Genomic DNA, 20,912 nt, shown 5'->3' on the forward strand with positions numbered 1-20,912 from the left:
GTTGAATGCACACATGAGAAATAAGTTACACAGAAAGCTTCTATACAGTTTTTATGTGAAGATAATTCCTTTCACCCTAGGCATCAAAATGGTACAGATATCCATTGGCAGATGACACAAAAAGACTGCTACAAAACTGCTCAATAAAAAGAAAGGCTCAAATTTGTGAGATGAATGCACACATCACAAAGAGGTTTCTCAGAAAGCGTCTGTCTAGTTTTTATGTAAAGATATTTACTCTTTCAACATAGGCCTTAAACCACTCAAAAATATCCCTCTGCAGATACTACAAAAGACTGTTTCCAAAATGCTCAATCAAAAGAAAGGTTCAACTCTGTGAGATGAATGTACACATCACAAAGATGTTTCTCAGAAAGCTTCTGTCTAGTTTTTATATGACAATATTTCCTTTTTCTCCATAGGCCTCAAAGCATTCCAAATATCTATTTAGTTATTCTACAAAAAGACTGTTTCCAAACTGTTCAATCAAAGGAAAGCTTCAACTCTGTGAGATGAAAGCACACATCACAAAGAAGTTTATCAGAAAGCTTCTGTCTAGTTTTCATTTGAAGATAATTCCTTTTGTCCCAATAGGCCTCAAAGCGCTTAAAAATATCCTTTGGCAGATTCTACAAAAAGACTGTTTCCAAACTGCTCAAAGGAAAGGTTCAACTCTCTGAGATGAATGAACACATCTCAAAGAAGTTTCTCAAAAAGCTTCTGTCTAGTTTTTATGTGAATGTATTTCCTTTGACACCATAGGCCTCAAACCACTCAAAAATATACCTTTGCAGATTTTACAAAAAGACTGTTTCCAAACTACTCAATCAAAAGAAAGGTTCAACTCTGTGAGATGAATGCACACATCACAAAGAAGTTTCCCAGAAACTTTGTTTAGTTTTTATGTGAAGTTATTTCCTTTTTCACCATAGACCTCAAAGCACTCCGAATATCCATTTCCATATTCTACTAAAAGACTGTTTCCGAGCTGCTCAATCAAAAGAAAGTTTCAACTCTCTGAGATGAAAGCACACATCACAAAGCAGTTTTTCAGATTGCTCCAGCCTAGTTTTTGTGAAGATATTTCCTGGTTTACCATAGGCCTCAAAGAGCTCGCAAATAATCCTTTAAAGGTCCTACAAAAAGACTGTTTCCAAATTGCTCAATCAAAAGAAAGGTTCAACTGTGTGAGATGAATGCACACATAAGAAAGAAGTTTCTCAGAATGCCTCTGTCTAGTTTTTATGTGAAGATGTTTCCTGTTTCATCATAGTCCTCAATGGGCTAACAAATATCACTTTGCAGATTCTACAAAAAACTGTTTCAAACTACTCAATCCAAAGACAGGTTCAACTCTGTTAGATGAATGCACACATCAAAAAAGAGTTTCCCAGAAAGCTTCTGTCTGGTTTTTATGTGAAGATATAGCCTTTTTCACCATAGGGCTCAAAGTGCTCACAAATATCCATTGCAGATTCTACAAAAAGACTGTTTCCAACTGCTCAATCAAAAGAAACTTTCAACTGTGTGAGATGAATGCACACATCTCAAAAAGTTTCTCAGAAAGCTTCTTTCTAGTTTTTCTGTGAAGATATTTCCTTTTTCACCACAGGCCTCAAAGCACTCAAAAATATCCCTTTGCAGTTTCTACAAAAACACTGTTTCCAAACTGCTCAATCAAAGGAAAGGTTCAACTCTCTGAGATGAATGAACACATCTCAAAGAAGTTTCTCAAAAAGCTTCTGTCCAGTTTTTATATGAAGATACTTCCTTTTTCACCATAGGCCTCAAATCGCTCACATATATCCCCTTGCAGATTCTACAAAAAGACTGTTTCCAAACTGCTCAAGCAAAAGAAAGATTCAACTCTGTGAGATGAATGCACACATCACAAAGAAGTTTCTTAGAAAGATTCTGTCTAGTTTTTATGTGAAGATATTTCCTTTTTCACCATAGGCCTCAAAGGGCTCACAAATATCTCTTTGCAGATTCTACAAAAAGACTGTTTCCAAACTGTTCAATCAAACCAAAGCTTCAAATGTGTGAGATGAATGCAGACTTCCAGAGAAGTTTCTCAGAAAGCTTCCGTCTAGTTTTCATGTGAGTATATTTCCTTTTTCACCATACTCCTCAAAGCACTCCAAATATGCAATTGCAGATTCTACAAAAAGACTGTTTCCAAACTGCACAATCAAAAGAAGGTTTCAACTCTGTGAGATGAATGTTCACATCACAAAGAAGTTTCTCAGGAAATTTCTGTCTAGTTTTTATGTGAATATATTTCCTTTTTCACCATAGTGCACAAACCACTCACAAATATCCCTTTGTAGAGTCTACATAAAGACTGTTTCCAAACTGCTCAATCAACGGAAAGTTTCAATTCTCTGAGGTGAATGAACACATCACAAAGAAGTTTCTCAAACAGCTTCTGTCTAGTTTTTATGTGAATGTATTTCCTTTGACATAGTAGGGTTCAAACCACTCACAAATATCCGTTTGCAGATTCTACAAAAAGACTGTTTAGAAACTGCTCAATCAAAGGAAAGTTTCAACTCTGTGAGATGAATGCACACATCACAAAGAAGTTTCTCAGAAAGCTTCTGTCTAGTTTTCATGTGAGGATATTTCCTTTTTCACCACAGCCCTCAAAGGCCTCCAAATATCCATTTAGAGATTCTACAAAAAGACTGTTTCCAAACTGTTCAATCAAAAGAAAGGTTCAACTCTGTGAGATAAATGCACACATCACAAAAATTTCTCAGAAAACTTCTGTCTAATTTTTATGTGAAGATAGATCCCTTTTCTCCATAGGCCTCAAACAGCTCACAAATATCCATTTGGTGGTTCTACAAAATGATTGTTTCCACACTGCTCAATCAAAAGAAAGTTTCAACTGGGTCAGATGAATGCACAGATCACAAGTAAGTTTCCCAGAAGGTTTCTGTCTAGTTTTTATGTGAAGATATTTCCTTTTTCACCATAGTACTCAAAGGGCTCAAAATTATCCCTTTATAGATTTTACAAAAAGATGGTTTCCAAACTTCTCAATGAAAAGAAAGGTACAACTCTGTGAGATGATAGCACAAATCACAAAGAAGTTACTCAGAAAGATTCTGACTAGTTTTTATGTGAAGATATTTCCTTTTTCACCATAGGCCTTAAAGCAGTCCGAATATCACTTGGCAGATTCTACAAAAAGACTGCTTCCAAACTGCTCAAAGAAAAGAAAGGTTCAACTCTGTGATATGAATGCACACATCCTAAGGAAGTTTCTCAGAAAGCTTCTGTCTAGTTTTGATGTGAAGGTATTTCATTTTCCACCATAGGCTTCAAAGGGCTCACATAAATCCCTGTAAAGATTCTACAAAAAGACTGTTTCCAAACTGCACAATCAAAAGCAAGTTTCAGCTCTGTGAGATGAATACACACATCACAAGGAAGTTTATCTGTAAGTTTTCATCTAGTTTTTATGTGAAGATATTTCCTTTTTCACCATAGGCCTCAAAGTGCTCCAAATATCCCTTTGCCAATTCTACAGAATGACTGTTTCCAAACTGCTCAATCAAAAGAAAGGTTCAACTCTGTGAGATGAATGCACACATCACAAAGAAGTTTCTCAGAAAGCTTCTGTCTAGTTTTTATGTGAATATATTTCCTTTTTCACCCTAGGCCTAAAAGCGGTCCAAATATCAATTGGCAGATTCTACAAAAAGACCTTTTCAAAAGTGCTCAATGAAAAGAAAAGTTCACCAATGTGAGATGAAATCACATACCACAAATAAGTTTCTAAGAATGCTTCTGTATACTTTTTATATGAAGATATTTCCTTTTTCACCATAAGCCTCAAAGTGCTCCAAATATCCCTTTGCAGGTTCTACAAAAAGACAGTTTCCAAACTGATGAATCAAAAGAAAGTTTCGACTGGGTGAGGTGACTGCACACATCACCAAGAAGTTTCTCAAACATCTTCTGTCTAGTTTTTATGTGAAGATATTTCGTTTTTCACCATAGGATTCAAAGCGCACCAATTATCCATTTGCCAATTCTTCAAAATGCTGTTTGCAAACTGCTCAATACATAGAAAGGTTCAACTGTTTGAAGTGAAAGCACACATGAAAAAGAAGTTTCTCAGAAAGCTTCTGTCTAGTTATTATTTGAAGATATTTCCTTTTTCACCATAGGCCTCAAGGGCTCACGAATATCACATTACAGATTCCTCATAAAGACTGTTTCCAAACTGCTCAATCAAAAGAAAGTTTCAACTCTGTGAAATGAATGCACACATCACAAAGAAGTTTCTCAGAAAGTTTCTGTCTAGGTTTCTGAGATGATAATTCTTTTTTCAGCATAGGCCTCAAAGCGCTCTCAACTAACCCTTTGCAGATTCTAGAAAAAGACTGTTTCCAAACTGTGCAATCAAAAGAAAGGTTCAACACTGTGAGGTGAAATCCCACATCAAAAAGGAATTTCTCAGAATGCTTGTGTCTAGTTTTCACGTGAAGATATTTCCTTTTCCACCGTAGTCCAAAAATCGCTCACAAATATGCCTTTGCAGATTCTACAAAAAGAGTGCTTCCAAACTGCTCAATCAAAAGAAAGTTTTAACTCTGTGATATGAATGCAGACATCACAAAGAAGTTTCTCAGAAAGCTTCTGTCTGGTTTTTATGTGAAGATATTTCCTTTTTCGCCATAGGCCTCAAATTGCTCACAAATATCCCTTTGCAGATTGTACAACAAGATTTTTCCCAAACTCCTCAGTCAATGCAACGGTTTAACTCTGTGAAATTACTGCACAAAACACATAAAAAATTACTCAGACAGCTTCTGTCTAGGTTTTACGTGAAGATATTTCCTTTTACACCATATGCCTCAAACCACTCACAAATATCCCTTTGCAGATTCTAGAAGAACAGATTTTCCAATCTGCTCAAACACTAGAAACTTTTAACTCTTTGAGATGAATGCACACATCACAAAGCTATTTCTTAGAAACCTTTTGTCTAGTTTTTATATGAAGATATTTCGTTTTTCACCATAGGCCTCAAAGGGCTCACAAATATCCCCTTAAAGATTCTACAAAAGGACTGTTTCCAAACTACTCAATCAAAACAAAGGTCCAAATCTGTGAGATGGAAGCACAAATCACAAAGCAGTTTCTCAGAAATATTCTGTCAAATTTTTTGTAAAGATATTTCCTTATACAGGATAGGCCTCAAATCGCTAAAAAATATCCGTTTGCAGATTCCACAAAAAGTCTGTTTCCAAACAGCTCAATCAAAAGAAAGGTTCAAATCTGTGAGATGAATGCACACGTCACAAAGAAGTTTCTCAGAAAGTTTCTGTCTAGTTTTTATGTGAAGATATTTCCTTTTTCAACATAGGCCTCAAAGTGCTCACAAATAACCCTTTGCAGATTCTACAACAGGATTGTTTCCAAACTGCTCAATCAAAAAAGAGGTTCAATTCTGTGAGATAAATGCACACATCACAAAGAAGTTTCTCAGAATTTTTCTGTCTAGTTTTTATGTGAAGATATTTCCTATTTCACCATAGGCCTCAAACTGCTCACAAATATCCCTATGCAGATTCTACAAGAACGGAGTTTCCAATCTGCTCAAGTAATAGAAAGGTTTACCTCTGTGAGTAAATGTGCACATCACAAGGCAGTTTCTCAGAAACCCTCTGTCTAGTTTTAATGTGAAGATATTTCTTTTTTCACTATACTTCTCAAGGGGCTCACAAATATCCCTTTGCAGATTCTATAAAAAGAATGTTTCTGAACTACTCAATCAAAAGAGAGGTTCAAGTCTGAGATGAATGCACACATCACAAAGCATTTTCCAACAAAGCCTTTGTCTAGATTTTATGTGAAGATATTGCCTTTTACACCATAGGCCGCAAAGGGCTCACACATATCCCTTTGCTGATTCTACAAAAAGACTGTTTCTAAATGGCTCAATCAGCAGAAAAGTTCAAGTCTGTGAGATGAATGTACACATCACAGAGAAGTTTCTCAGAAAGCTTCTGTGTATTTTTTATGTGAAGATATTTCCTATTTCACCATAGGCCTCAAAATGCTCACAAGTATACATTTGCAGATTCTAAATGAAGACTGTTTCCAAACTGCTTAATCAAAAGAAAGGTTCAACCCGGTGAGATGAATGCATACATTACAAAGAAGTTCCTCAGAACGCTTTATCTAGGTTTTATGTGAAGATATTTTCTTTTTCACCATAGGCCTCAAAGTGCTCCCAAATATCCCTTTGCAGATTCTACAAAAAGACTGTTTCCAAACTGCTAAATCAAAAGAAAGATTCTACTCTGTTAGATGAATTCATACATCACAAAGCATTTTCTCAGAAAGCTTCTGTCTAGTTTTTTTTGTGAAGATATTTCCTTTTTCACCTTAGGCCTCAAGGGGCTCAGAAATAATCCTTTGCAGAGTCTACAAAAAGACTGCTCTGAACCTGCTCAATCAAAATAAACGTTTTAATCTGTGAGATAAATGCACACATAACAAACAGATTTCTCAGCAAACTTCTGTCTAGTTTTTATTTGAAGATATTTCCTTTTTCACCAAAGGCCTCAAATCGCTCTAAATATCCCTTGGAAGATTCTACAAAAAGTGTGCTTGGAAATGTCTCAAGCAAAAGAAAGGTTCAAGTCTGCAAGAGGAAAGCACACATCACAGAGAAATTTATCAGAAAGCTTCTGTCTAGTTTTTATGTGAAGATATTTCCTTTTACACAATGGTCTTCAAACCAATCAAAAATATCCCTTTGCAGGTTTTGCAAAAAGACTGTTTCTCAACTGTTCCATCAAAAGAAAGTTTCAACTCCTTGAGATGAATGCACACATCACAAAGAAGTTTCTCAGAAAGCTTCTGTCTAGTTTTTATGTGATGATATTTCCCTTTTCTCCATAGGCCTCAAAGCACTCAGAAATATGCCTTTGTAGATTCTACAAGAAAAGAGTTTCCAACCTTCAAAATGAAAAGAAATGTTTATCTCTTTGAGATGAATGCACAAATCACAAAGGAGTTTCTCAGAAAGCTTCTATCTAGTTTTTATGTTAATATATTTCCTTTTTCACCATATGCCTCAAAGTGTTCAAAAATATCACTTTGCAGATTCTACAAAAGACTCTTTCCAAACTGCTCAAGCAAAAGAAAGATTTAACTCTGTCAGATGAATGCATCTATCACAAAGAAGTTTCTCAGAAAAATTCTGTCTTGTTTTTATGTGAAGATGTGTCGTTTTTCACCATTCGGCCAAAGCACTCACAAATATCCCTTTGCAGATTCTACAAGAACTGATTTTCCACTCTACTCAATGAAAAGAATCATTTACATCTTTGAGTTGAATGCACACTTCACAAAGGAGTTTCTCAGAAACTTTCTCTCTAGATTTCATGTGATGATATTTCATTTTTCACCATAGGCCTCAAAAGGCTCACAAATATCCCTTTGCAGAATCTACAAAAAGACTCTTTCCAAACTGCTCAATCAAAAGAAAGGTTCACCTCTGTGAGATGAATGGACATATCAGAAAGAAGTTTCTCAGAAAGATTCTATCTAGTTTTTATGTGAAGATATTTCCTTTTTCATCATAGGTCTCAAATGGCTCACAAATATCCCTTTTCAGATTCTACAAAAAGACTGTTTCCAAACTGCTCAATCAAAAGACTGTTTCATCTCTTTGAGATGAATGCATGTAGCACAAAGAAGTTTCTCAGAAAGCTTCTGTATAGTTCTATGTGAAGATATTGCCTTTTTCACCAGAGGCCTCAAACTGCTGACAAATATCACTTTTGCACATTCTATAAAAAGACTGTATCAAAGCTGCTCAATGAAAAGAAAGGTTCAACTGTGTGAATCGAATGCACACATCACCAAGAAATTTCTCAGAAAGCTTCTGTCTAGGTTTTCTGTTTAGATATTTCATTTTTCACCGTAGGCTTCAAAGCGCTCCAAGTATCCCTTGGCAGATTCTACAAAAAGACTCTTTCCAAACTGTTCAATCAAAAGAAAGGTTCAACTCTGTTAGATGAAAGCATACATCACAAAGCAGTTTCTCAGAAACCTATCTGGTTTTTAGGTGAAGATATTTCCTTTTTCAGCATTGGCCTCACAGGGCTCACAAATATCCCTTTGCAGATTCCTCAAAAAGACTGTTTGCAAACTGCTCAGGCAATAGAAAGGTTTGCCTCTGTCAGATGAATGCACATGTAACAAGGAAATTGCTCAGAAAGCTTCTGTCTTGTTTTACTGTGAAGATATTTCATTTTTCACCACAAACCACAAAGCCCTCAAAAATATCCCTTTGCAGATTCTATAAGAACAGAGTTTCCTATCTGCTCAATGAAAAGAAATATTTACCCCTGTGAGATGAATGCACACATCACAAAGGAGTTTCTCAAAAACTTTCTGTCTAGATATTATGTGAAGATATTCTCTTTTTCATCATAGGCCTCAAAGTACTTCCACATATCCCTTTGCAGATTCCACAAAAAGACTGTTTCCAAACTGCTCAATCAAATGAAAGTTTCAACTCTGTGAAATGAGTGCACACATCACAAAAAAGTTTCTCAGAAAACTTCTGTCTAGTTTTTATATAAAGGTATTTGCTTTTTCAACGTAGGCCTCAAAAACCTCACAAATATCCTTTTGCGGATACTGCAAAAAGACTGTTTCCAAAGTGCTATATCAAAAGAAAGTTTCAACTCTGTAAAATGAATGCACACATCCCAAAGAAGTTTCTCAGAAAGCTTCAGTCTACTTTTTATGTTAAGTTAATTCATTTTTCACCATAGGCCTCAAACCGCTGACAAATATCCCTTTGCAGATCATACAAAAAAACTGAATCCAAACTGCTAAATCAAAAAAATTTCAACTCTGTGAGATGAATGCACACAACACAAAGCAGTTTCTCAGAAACCTTCTGTCTAGTTTTTATGTGAAGATGTTTCCTTTTTCACTGTAGGCCTAAACCCACTCAAAATTATCACTCTGTAGATTCTACAAAAATACTGTTTCAAAATTGCTCAATCAAAAGCAAGGTTCAACTCTGGGAAATTAATTCACACATACCAAAGAAGTTTGTCCAACAGCTTCTGTCTAATTTTTATGTGAAGATATTTCCTTTTGCACCATAGGCCTCAAAGTGCTCTCAAATATCCCTTTTCATACTATAGAAGAACAGAGTTTACAATCTGCTCAATGAAAACAACTGTTTACCTCTGTGAGATGAATGCACACATCACAAAGATGTTTCTCAGAAAGCTTCTGTCTGGTTTTGGTGTGAAAATGTTTCCTTTTTCACCATAGGCCACAAAGCACTCACAAATATTCCTTTACAGATTCTACTAGAACAAATTTTCCTGTCTTCTCAATGAAAAGAAACGTTTACCTCTGTGAAATGAATGCTCACATCCCAAAGCAGTTTCTCAGAAACATTCTGTCTAGTTTTTATGTTAAGATATTTGCTTTTTCACCATATTCCTCAAAGGGCTCACAAATATCCCTTTGCAGATTCTACAAAAACACTGTTTCCAAACTTCTCAATGAAAAGGAGGTTTCAACTCTGTGAGATGAATTCATATATTACAAACAAGTTTCTCAGAAAGCTTCTGTCTACTTTTGATGTGAAGATATTTCGTTTTTCACCATAGGCCTCTAACTTTTCACAAATTTCCCTTTGCAGATTCTAGAAAAAAGACTGCTTCCAATCTGCACAATCAAAAGAAAGTTTCAACTGTGTGAGATGAATGCACATATCACAATGAAGTTTCTCGGAAAGCTTCTGTCTAGTTTTATGTGAAGATATTTCCTTTTTCACCATTGGCCTCAAAGCACTCAAGAATATCCCTTTGCAGATTCTACAAAAATACTGTTTCCAAACTGATCAAGAAAAAGAAATGTTCAACTTTGGGAGATGAATGCACACATCACAAAGAAGTTTCTCAGACAGCTTCTGTCTAGCTTTTATGTGAAGATATTTCTGTTTTCTCCATAGGCCTCCAATTGCTCACAAATATCCCTTTTCAGACTCTACAAGAACTGATTTTACAATCTTCTCAATGAAAACAAACGTTTACCTCTGTGACATGAATGCACACATCACAAAATATTTTCTCAGAATGCTTCTGTGTGGTTTATGTGTGAAGATATTTCTTTTTTCACCATAGGCCTCAAGGCGCTCCAAATATCCCTGTGTAGATTCTACAAAAAGACTGTTTTTGAACTACTCAATGAAAAGAAATGTTCAACTCTGTGAGAAGAATGCCAAGATCACAAAATGTTTCTCGGAAACCTTCTTTCTAGTTTTTATGTGAAGATATTTACTTTTTCAACGAATGCCTCAAAGCACTCACGAATATCTCTTTGCAGATTCTACAAAAAGACTGTTTCCCAACTCTTCAATCAAAGGAAATTTTCAACTCTGTGAGATGAATGTAGACATCAGAAAGCATTTCCTCAGAAAGCTTCTGTCTAGTTTTGTGTGAAGATATTTCCTTTTTCACCGTAGGCCTCAAAGTGCTCGCAAATGTCCCTTTGCAGATTCTTAAAGAACAGAGTTTCCAATCTGCTGACTGAAAAGAAACGTTTATCTCTGTGAGATGAATTGACACATCACAAATCAATTTCTCAGAAACCTGCCATCTAGTTTTTATGTGAAGATATTTCCTTTTTCACCTTAGGCCTCAAAGGTCTCACAAATATCCCTTTGCAGATTCTACAAAGAGACTGTTTCCAAACTGCTCAATCAAAAGTAATGTTCATCTCTGTGAAATGACTACACACATCACAAGGTAGTTTCTCAGAAACCTTCTGTCTAGGATTTATGTGAAGATACTTACTTTTTCGCCATAGGCCTCAAAGGGCTCACAAATATCCCTTTGCCAATTCCAAAGAAAGACTGTTTTCAAAAGGCTCAATCAAAAGGAAGGTTCATCTCTTTGAGATGAATAAACAAATCAAAGCAGTTTCTCAGAAATCTTCTGTTTAGTTTTGATTTGTAGATATTTCCTTTTTCACCATAGGCCTCAAAGTACTCAGAGATATCACTTTGCAGATTCTACAGGAACAGTTTCCAATCTGCTGAACGAAAAGAAACGTTTACCTCTGTGAGATGAATGCACACATCACAAATCAGATTCTCAGAAACCTTCTGTCTCGTTGTTACGTGAAGATATTTCCTTTTTCACCGTAGGCCCCAAAGTGCTCCAAATATCCCTTGGCAGATTCTACAAAAAGACTATTTCCAAACTACTCAGTCAAAAGAGAGTTTCAAATCTGTGAAATGAAAGCACACAATACAAAGCAGTTTCTGAGAAACATTCTGTCTAGTTTTTATATGAAGGTATTTCCTTATTCAACATAGGCTTCAAAAGGCTCAAAAATATCCTTTTGCAGATTCTACAAAAAGACTATCTCCAAACAGCTCAATCAAAAGAAAGGTTAAACTCTGTGAGATGAACACACACATCACAAGAACTTTCTCAGAAAGTTTCTGTCCAGTTTTTATGTGAAGTTATTTCCTTCTTCAGCATAGGCCTCAAACTGCTCACAAATATCCCTTTGCAGATTCTACAAGAACAGAGTTTGTAATCTGCTCAATTAAAGGAAACATTTACCTCTGTGAGATGAATGCACATATCACAAAGCAGGTTCTCAGCAACCTTCTGTCTGGTTTTTATGAGAAGATATTTCCTTTTTCACCATAGGCCTCAAAGGGCTCACAAATATCCCTTTGCAGAGTCTATAAAAAGACTGTTTCCAAACTGTTCAATAAAAAGAAAGGTCGAACTCTGTGAGATAATTGCACACATCAAAAAGAAGTTTCACAGAAAACTCTGTCTAGTTTTTATGTGAAGATATTTTCTCTATCACCATAGGCCTCAACCCGTATACAAATATCCCTTAGCAGATTCTACAAAAAGACTGTTTCCAAACTGCTCAATCAAATGAAAGGTTCAACTCTTTGAGATGAGTGCACACATCACAAAGAAGTTTCTTAGAAAGCTTCTGTCTAGTTTTTATATAAAGGTATTTGTTTTTTCACCATAGGCCTCAAATGGCTCACCAATATCCTTTTGCAGATACTACAAAAAGACTGTTTCCAAAGTGCTCAATCAAAAGAAAGTTTCAACTCTGTGAGATGAATGTACACATCACAAAGACGTTTCTCAGAAATCTTCTATCTAGTTTTTATGTGAAGATAATTCTTTTTTCAAAATAGGCCTCTATCCACTGACAAATATCACTTTGCAGATTCTACAAAAAGACTGCATCCAAACTGCTCAACAAAAGAAAGTTTCAACTCTGTCAGATGAATGCACACAACCTAAAGCAGTTCCTGAGAAACTTTCTGTTTAGTTTTTATGTGAAGATGTTTCGTTTTTCAATATAGGCCTCAAATGACTTAAAAATATCCACTTGCATATTCTACAAAAATACTTTTTTGTAATTGCTCAATGAAAAGAAAAGTTCAATTCTTGGAGATGAATGCACACATTACAAAGAAGTTTCTCAGACAGCTTCTCTCTAGTTTTTATGCGCAGATATTTCCTTTATCACCATAGGCCTCCAAGCGCTGAGAAATATCTCTTTTCAGACTCTACAAGAACAGAGTTTACAATCTGCTCAATGAACACAACCGTTTACCTCTGTGAGATGAATGCACACATCTCAAAGTAGTTTCTCAGAAAGCTTCTGCCTGGCTTGTGTGTGATGATATTTCCTTTTTCTCCATATGCCTCAAAGGGCTAAAAATATCCCTGTGCAGATTCTACAAAAAGACAGTTTCCGAACTGCTCAATCAAAAGTAAGGTTCAATGCTGTGAGATGCATGCACACATCACAAAGGAGTTTCTCAGAAACCTTCTGTCTGGTTTTTATGTTAAGATACTTCGTTTTTCACAGTAGGCCTCAAAGGGCTCCGAAATATCCTATTGTTGGTACTACAAAAGGACTGTTTCCAAACTGCTCAATCAGAAGAAAGGTTCTAATCTGTGAGTTGAATCACACATCACGAAGAAGTTTGTCAGAAAGATTCTTTCTGGTTTTTGTTTGAAGATATTTCCTTTTCACCATAGGCCTCAAAGCCCTCACAAGTATCCCTTTGAAGATTCTACAAGAACAGAGTTTCCAATCTGCTCAATGAAAAGAAACATTTACCTCTGTGAGATGAATGCACACATCACAAACCAGTTTCTCAGAAACATTATATATAGATTTTATGTGAAGATATTTCCTTCTTTACCATATTCCTCAAAGGGCTCACAAATATCTCTTTGCAGATTCTACAAAAAGACTGTTTCCAGACAGCTCAATGATAAGAAATGTTCAACTCTGTGAGATGAACGCACACATTACAAACAAGTTTCTTAGAATGCTTCTGTCTAGTTTTGATGTGAAGATATTTCCTTTTTACCATAGGCCTCAAACTCCTCGCAAATATCCGTTTGCAGATTCTACAAAAATAGTGTTTCCAATCTGCACAATCAAAAGAAAGATACAATTCTGTGAGATGAATGAACACATCACAAAGAAGTTTCTCAGAAAGCTTCTGTTTATTTTTTATGTGAAGATAATTCCTTTCTAACCATTGGCCACAAAGCGCTCACAAACATCCCTTGGCAGACTCTACAAGAACAGAGTTACCAATCTGTTCAATGAAAAGGAATGTTTACCTCTGTGAGATGAATGCATACATCACAAATCATTTTCCCAGAAACTTTCTGTCTAGTTTTTATGTGAAGATATAACTTTTTTCACCATAGGCCTCCAAGGGCTCACAAATAACCCTTTGCAGATTCTGCAAAAAGACTGCTTCGAAACTGCTCAATCAAAAGAAAGGTTTAACTCTGTGAGAGGAATGCACATATCACAAAGCAGTTTCTCAGAAACCTTCTGTCTAGTTTTTATGTGAAGATATTTCATTTCCCACCATAGGCCTCAAAGAGATCACAAATATCCCTTTGCATATTCTACAAGAACAAAGATCCCAATCTGCTCAAAGACAAGAAACGTTTACCTCTGTGAGATGAATGCACACATCAAAAAGAAATTTCCCAGAATGCTTCTGTCTAGATTTGATGTCAAGATGTTTTCTTTTTCACCGTAGGCCTCAAACCGCTAAAAAAATATCCCTTTGCAGATTCTACAAAAAGACTGTTTGCAAACTGATCAATCAAAAGAAAGGTTCAACTCTGTGAGATGAATGCACAAATCACAAGGAAGTTTCTCAGAAAGCTTCTGTCTAGTTTTTCTGGGAAGATATTTTTCTTTCACCATTGGCCTCTAACCACTGAAAATTATCCCTTTGCAGTTACTACAAAAATATTATTTCCAAACTGCTCAATCAAAAGAAAGTTTCAACTCTGGGAGATGAGTGCACACATCACAAAGAAGTTTCTCAGACAGCTTTTGTCTAGTTTTTATGTGAAGATATTTCCTGTTTCACCATAGGCCTCAAAGCTCTCTCAAATATCCCTTTTCAGACCCTACAAGAACAGGGTTTACAAGCTGCTTAATGAAAACAACCGTTTACCTCTGTGAGATGAATGCACACATCACAAAGGAGTTTCTCAGAAAGCTTCTGTGTGGTATTTGTGTGAAGGTATTTCCTTTTTCACCATATGCCTCAAAGTGCTACAAATATCCCTGTGCAGATTCTAGAAAAAGACTGTTTCTGAACTGCTTATTGAAAAGAAATGTTCAACGCTGTGAGATGAATGTACACATCTGAAAGCAGTTTCTCAGAAACTTTCTCTCTAGTTTTTATGTTAAGATATTTTATTTTTCACTATAGGCCTCAAAGTGCCCACAAATATTCCTTTGTGGATGCTACAAAAAGACTGTTCCAAACTGCTCAATCAAAAGAAATTTTCAACTCAGTGAGATAAATGCTCACATCAGAAATAAGTTTCTCAGAAAGCTTCTGTCTAATTTGTTTTAATTTTTTTAATTTTATTATTATTATACTTTAAGTTTTTAGGTACATGTGCACAGTGTGCAGGTTTGTTACATATGTATACATGTGCCATGTTGGTGTGCTACACCCTTTACCTCGTCATTTAACATTAGGTTTATCTCCTATTGCTATCCCTTCCCCTCTAATCCCACCCTACAACCATCCCCAGTGTGTGATGTTCCCCTTCCTGTGTCCATGTGTTCTCATTGTTCAATTCCCACCTATGAGTGAGAACATGTGGTGTTTCATTTTTTATCCTAGAGATAGTTTGCTGAGAATGATGGTTTCCATTTTCATCCATGTTCCTACGAAGACATGAACTCACCATTTTTTATGGCTGCATAGTGCTCCATGGTGTATATGTGTGACATTTTCTTAATCCAGTCTGTCATTTTTGGACATTTTGGGTTGGTTCCAAGTCTTTGCTATTGTGAATAGTGCTGCAGTAAACATACGTGTTCATGTGTCTTTATAGAAGCATGATTTATAATCCTTTGGGTATACATCCAGTAATGGGATGGCTGGTTCAAATGGTACTATTAGCTCTAGATCGCTGAGGAATCGCCACACTAACTTCCAGAATGACTGAACTAGTCTCACCCACAGTGTAAAAGTGTTTCTATTTCTCCACATCCTCTCCAGCAGCTGTTGTTTCCTGACTTTTTAATGATCGCCATTCTAACTGGTGTGAGATGGTATCTCATTGTGGTTTTGATTTGTATTTCTCTGATGGCCTGTGATGATGAGCATTTTTTCACGTGCTTTTTGGCTGCATAAATGTCTTCTTTTGAGAAGTGTGTGTTCATTTCCTTCACCCACTTTCTGATGGGTTTGTTTGTTTTTTTCTTGTAAATTTGTTGGAGTTCATTGTAGACTCTGGATATTAGCCCTTAGTCAGATGAGTAGATTGCAAAAAATTTCTCCCATTCTGTAGGTTGCCTGTTCACTCTGATGGTAGTTTCTTTTGCTGTGCAGAAGCTCTTGAGTTTAATTAGATCCCATTTGTCAATTGTGGCTTTTGTTGCCATTGCTTTTGGTGTTTTAGAAATGAAGTCCTTTCCCATGCCTATGTCTTGAATGGTATTGCTTAGGTTTTCTTCTAGGGTTTTTATGGTTTTCGGTCTAACATTTAAGTCTTTAATTCATCTTGAATTAATTTTTTTATAAGGTGTAAGGAAGGGATCAAATTTCAGCTTTCTACATATGGCTAGCCAGTTTTCCCAGCACCATTTGTTAAATAGGGAATCCTTTCCCCATTGCTTGTTTTTGTCAGGTTTGTCAAAGATCAGATAGTTGTAGATATGCGGCATTATTTCTGAGGGCTCTCTTCTGTTCCATTGATCTATATCTCTGTTTTGGTACCAGTACCATGCTGTTTTGGTTACTGTAGCCTTGTAGTTTAGTTTGAGGTCAGGTAGTGTGATACCTCCGGCTTTGTTCTTTTGGCTTAGGATTGACTTGGTGTTGAGGGCTCTTTTTTGGTTCTATATGAACTTTAAGGTAGTTTTTTCCAATTCTGTGAAGAAAGTCATTGGTAGATCGATGGGGATAACATTGACTCTATAAATTACCTTGGGCAGCATGGCCATTTTCATGATATTGATTATTCCTACCCATGAGCATGGAATGTTCTTCTATTTTTTTGTATCCTCTTTTATTTCATTGAGCAGTGGTTTGTAGTTCTCCTTGAAGAGGTCCTTCACATCCCTTGTAAGTTGCATTCCTAGGTATTTTATTCTCTTTGAAGCAATTGTGAATGGAATTTCACTCATGATTTGGCTCTCTGTTTGTCTGTTATTGGTGTATAAGAATGCTTGTGATTTTTGTACATTGATTTTGTATCCTGAGACTTTGCTGAAATTGCTTATCAGCTTGAGGAGATTTTTGGGCTGAGACAATGGGATTTTCTAGATATACAATCATGTCATCTGCAAACAGGGACAATTTGACTTCCTCTTTTCCTAATTGAATACGCTTTATTTCCTTCTCTTGCCTGATTGCCCTGGCCAGAACTTCCAACATTATGTTGAATAGGAGTGGTGAGACAGGGCATCCCTCTCTTGTACCAGTTTTCAAAAGGAATGCTTCCGGTTTTTGCCCATTCAGCATGATATTGGCTGTGGGTTTGTCATAAATAGCTCTTATTATTTTGAGATACGTCCCATCAATACCTAATTAATTGAGAGTTTTTAACATGAAGGGCTGTTGAATTTTGTCAAAGGCCTTTTCTACATCTATTGAGGAAATCATGTCATTTTTGTCTTTGGTTCTGTTTATATGCTGGATTACATTCATTGATTTGCATATGTTGAACCAGTCTTGCATCCCAGGGATGAAGCCCACTTGATCATGGTGGATAAGCTTTTTGATGTGTTGCTGGATTCGGTTTGCCAGTATTTTATTGAGGATTTTTGCATTGATGTTCATCAGGAATATTGGTCTAAAATACTCTTTTTTGGTTGTGTCTCTATGTGGCTTTGGTATCAGGATGATGCTGGCCTCATAAAATGGGTTAGGAAGCATTCCTTCGTTTTCTATCATTTGGAATAGTTTCAGAAGGAATGGTACCAGCTCCTCGTTGTACCTCTGGTAGAATTCGGCTGTGACTCTGTCTGGTCCAGAACTTTTTTTGGTTGGTAAGCTATTAATTATTTTCTCAATTTCAGAGCCTGTTATTGGTCTATTCAGAGATTCAACTTCTTCCTGGTTTAGTCTTGGGAGGGTGTATGTGTCGAGGAATTTATCCATTTCTTCTAGATTTTCTAGTTTATTTGCCTAGAGGTGTTCATAGTATTCTCTGATTGTAGTTTGTATTTCTGTGGGATTGGTGGTGATATCCCCTTTATCATTTTTTATTGCATCTTTTTGATTCTTCTCTCTTTTCTTCTTTATTAGTCTTGCTAGCAGTCTATCAATTTTTATAATCTTTTCAAAAAACCCGCTCCTGTATTCATTGATTTTGTTCATGTGTTTCTGGCATCTCTATTTCCTTCAGTTCTACTCTGATCTTAGTTATTTCTTGCCTTCTGCTAGCTTTTGAATGTGTTTGCTCTTGCTTCTCAAGTTCTTTTAATTGTGATGTTAGGGTGTCAATTTTACATCTTTCCTGCTTTCTCTTGTGGGCATTTAGTGCTATAAATTTCTCTCTACACACTGCTTTGAATGTGTCCCAGAGATTCTGGTATGCTTTGTCTTTGTTTTCATTAGTTTCAAAGAACATCTTTATTTCTGCCTTCATTTTGTTATGTACCCAGTAGTCATTCAGGAGCAGGTTGTTCAGTTTCCATGTAGTTTAGCGGTTTTCAGTGAGTTTCTTAATCCTGAGTTCTAGTTTGATTGCACTGTGGTCTGAGAGACAGTTTGTTATGATTTCTATTCTTTTACATTTGCTGAGGAGTACTTTACCTCCAACTATGTGGTCAATTTGGGAATATGTGTGGTGTGGTGCTGAAAAGAATGTATATTCTGTTGATTTGGGGTGGAGAGTTCTGTAGATGTCTATTAGGTCCTCTTGGTGCAGAGCTGAGTTCAATTCCTGGGTATCCTTGTTAACTTTCTGTCTCGTTGATCGGTCTAATGTTGACAGTGAGATGTTAAAGTCTCCCATTATTATTGTGTGGGAGTCTAAGTCTCCTTCTAGGTCTCTAAGGAGTTGCTTTATGTATCTGGGTGCTCCTGTATTGGGTTCATATATGTTTAGGACAGTTAGCTCTTCTTGTTGAATTGATCCCTCTATCATTATGTAATGGCCTTCTTTGTCTCTTTTGATCTTTGTTGGTTTAAAGTCTGTTTTATCAGAGACTAGGATTGCAACCCCTGCCTTTTTTGTTTTCCATTTGCTTGGTAGGTCTTCCTACATCCCTTTATTTTGAGCCTATGTGTGTCTCTGCACATGAGATGGGTTTCCTGAATACAACACACTGATGGGTCTTGAGTCTTTATCCAATTTGGCAGTCTGTGTCTTAATTGGAGCATTTAGCCCATTTACATTTAAGGTTAATATTGTTATGTGTGAATTTGATCCTGTCATTATGATATTAGGTGGTTGTTTTGCTCGTTAGTTGATGCAGTTTCTTCCTAGCCTTGATGGTCTTTACAATTTGGCATGTTTTTGCAGTAGCTGGTACCGATTGTTCCTTTCCATGTTTAGCGTTTCCTTCTGGAGCTCCTTTAGGGCAGGCCTGGTGGTGAAAAAATCTCTCAGCACTTGCTTGTCTGTAAAGTATTTTATTTCTCCTTCACTTATGAAGCTTAGTTTGCCTGGATATCAAATTCTGGGTTGAAAATTCTTTTCTTTAAGAATGTTGACTATTGACCCCCAGACTCTTCTGGCTTGTAGAGTTTCTGCTGAGAGAACAGCTGTTAGTCTGATGGGCTTCTCTTTGTGGGTAACCCGACCTTTGTCTCTGGCTGCCCTTAATATTTTTTCCTTCATTTCAGCTTTGGTGAATCTGACAATTATGTTTCCTGGAGTTGCTCTTCTTGAGGAGTATCTTTGTGGTTTTCTCTGTATTTCCTGAATTTTAATGTTGGCCTGCCTTGCTAGATTGGGGAAGTTCTCCTGGATAATATCCTGCAGAATGTTTTCCAACTTAACTCCATTCTCCCCGTCACTTTCTGGTACACCAGTCAGAGGTAGATTCAGTCTTTTCACATAGTCCCATATTTCTTGGAGGCTTTTTTTTGGTTTCTTTTTATTCTTTTTTCCCTAAACTTATCTTTTCACTTCATTTCATTCATTTGGTCTTCCATCACTGATACCCTTTCTTCCAGTAGATCGAATTGGCTACTGAGGCTTGTGCATTCATCACATAGTTCTCATGCCTTGGTTTTCAGCTCCATCAAGTCGTTTAGGGACTGCTCTGCACTGGTTATTCTAGTTAGCCATTCATCTAATTTTTTTTCAAGGTTTTTAACTTCTTTGCCATGGGTTTGAACTTCCTCCTTTAGCTTGGAGTAGTTTGATCGTATGAAGACTTCTCTCAACTCGTCAAAGTCATTCTCCATCCAGCTTTGTTCCGTTGCTGGTGAGGAGCTCCATTCGTTTGGAGGAGGAGAGACACTCTGATTTGTAGAGTTTTTCCAGTTCTTCTGCTCTGTTTTTTCCCCATCTTTGTGGTTTTATCTACCTTTGGTCTTTGATGATGGTGATGTACAGCTAGGGTTTTGGTATGGGTGTCCTTTCTGTTTGTTAGTTTTCCTTCTAGCAGTCGGGTCCTTCAGCTGAAGGTCTGTTGGAGTCTGCTGGAGATCCACTCCAGACTCTGTTTTCCTGGGTGTCAGCAGCAGAGGCTGCAGAACAGCGGATATTGGTGAACAGCAAATGTTGCTGCCTGATCTTTCCTCTGGAAGTTTTGTCTCAGAGTTGTACCCGGCCATGTGAGGTGTCAGTCTGCTCCTACTGGGAGTTGCCTCCCAGTTTGGCTACTCTGGGGTCAGGGACCAACTTGAGGAGGCAGTCTGTCCGTTCTCAGATCTCCAGCTGCATGCTGGGAGAATGACTACTATCTTCAAAGCTGTCAGACATGGACATTTAAGTCTGCAGAGGTTTCTACTGCCTTTTGTTTGGCTATGCCTTGCCCCCAGAGGTAGAGTCTACAGAGACAGGCAGGCCTTCTTGAGCTGTAGTGCACTTCCCCCTAGTTCAACCTTCCCAGCCGCTTTGTTTACCTACTCAAGCCTCAACAATTGTGAGCGCCCCTCCCCCAGCCACCCTGCCACCTTGAAGTTTGGTCTCAGTCTGCTGTGCTAGCAATGAGCGAGGCTCCATGGGCATAAGGCCCACTGAGCCATGCATGGGATATAATCTCCTGGTGTGCCATTTCCTAAAACCATTGGAAAAGCACAGTATTAGGGTGGGAGTGACCCGATTTTCCAGGTGCCATCTGTTACCCCTTTCTTTGACTAGGAAAGGGAATTCCCTGACCCCTTGTGC

The sequence above is a fragment of the Pongo abelii genome, chromosome 13 (genome assembly GCF_028885655.2).
Source record: "Pongo abelii isolate AG06213 chromosome 13, NHGRI_mPonAbe1-v2.0_pri, whole genome shotgun sequence".
Lineage (NCBI taxonomy): Eukaryota > Metazoa > Chordata > Mammalia > Primates > Hominidae > Pongo > Pongo abelii.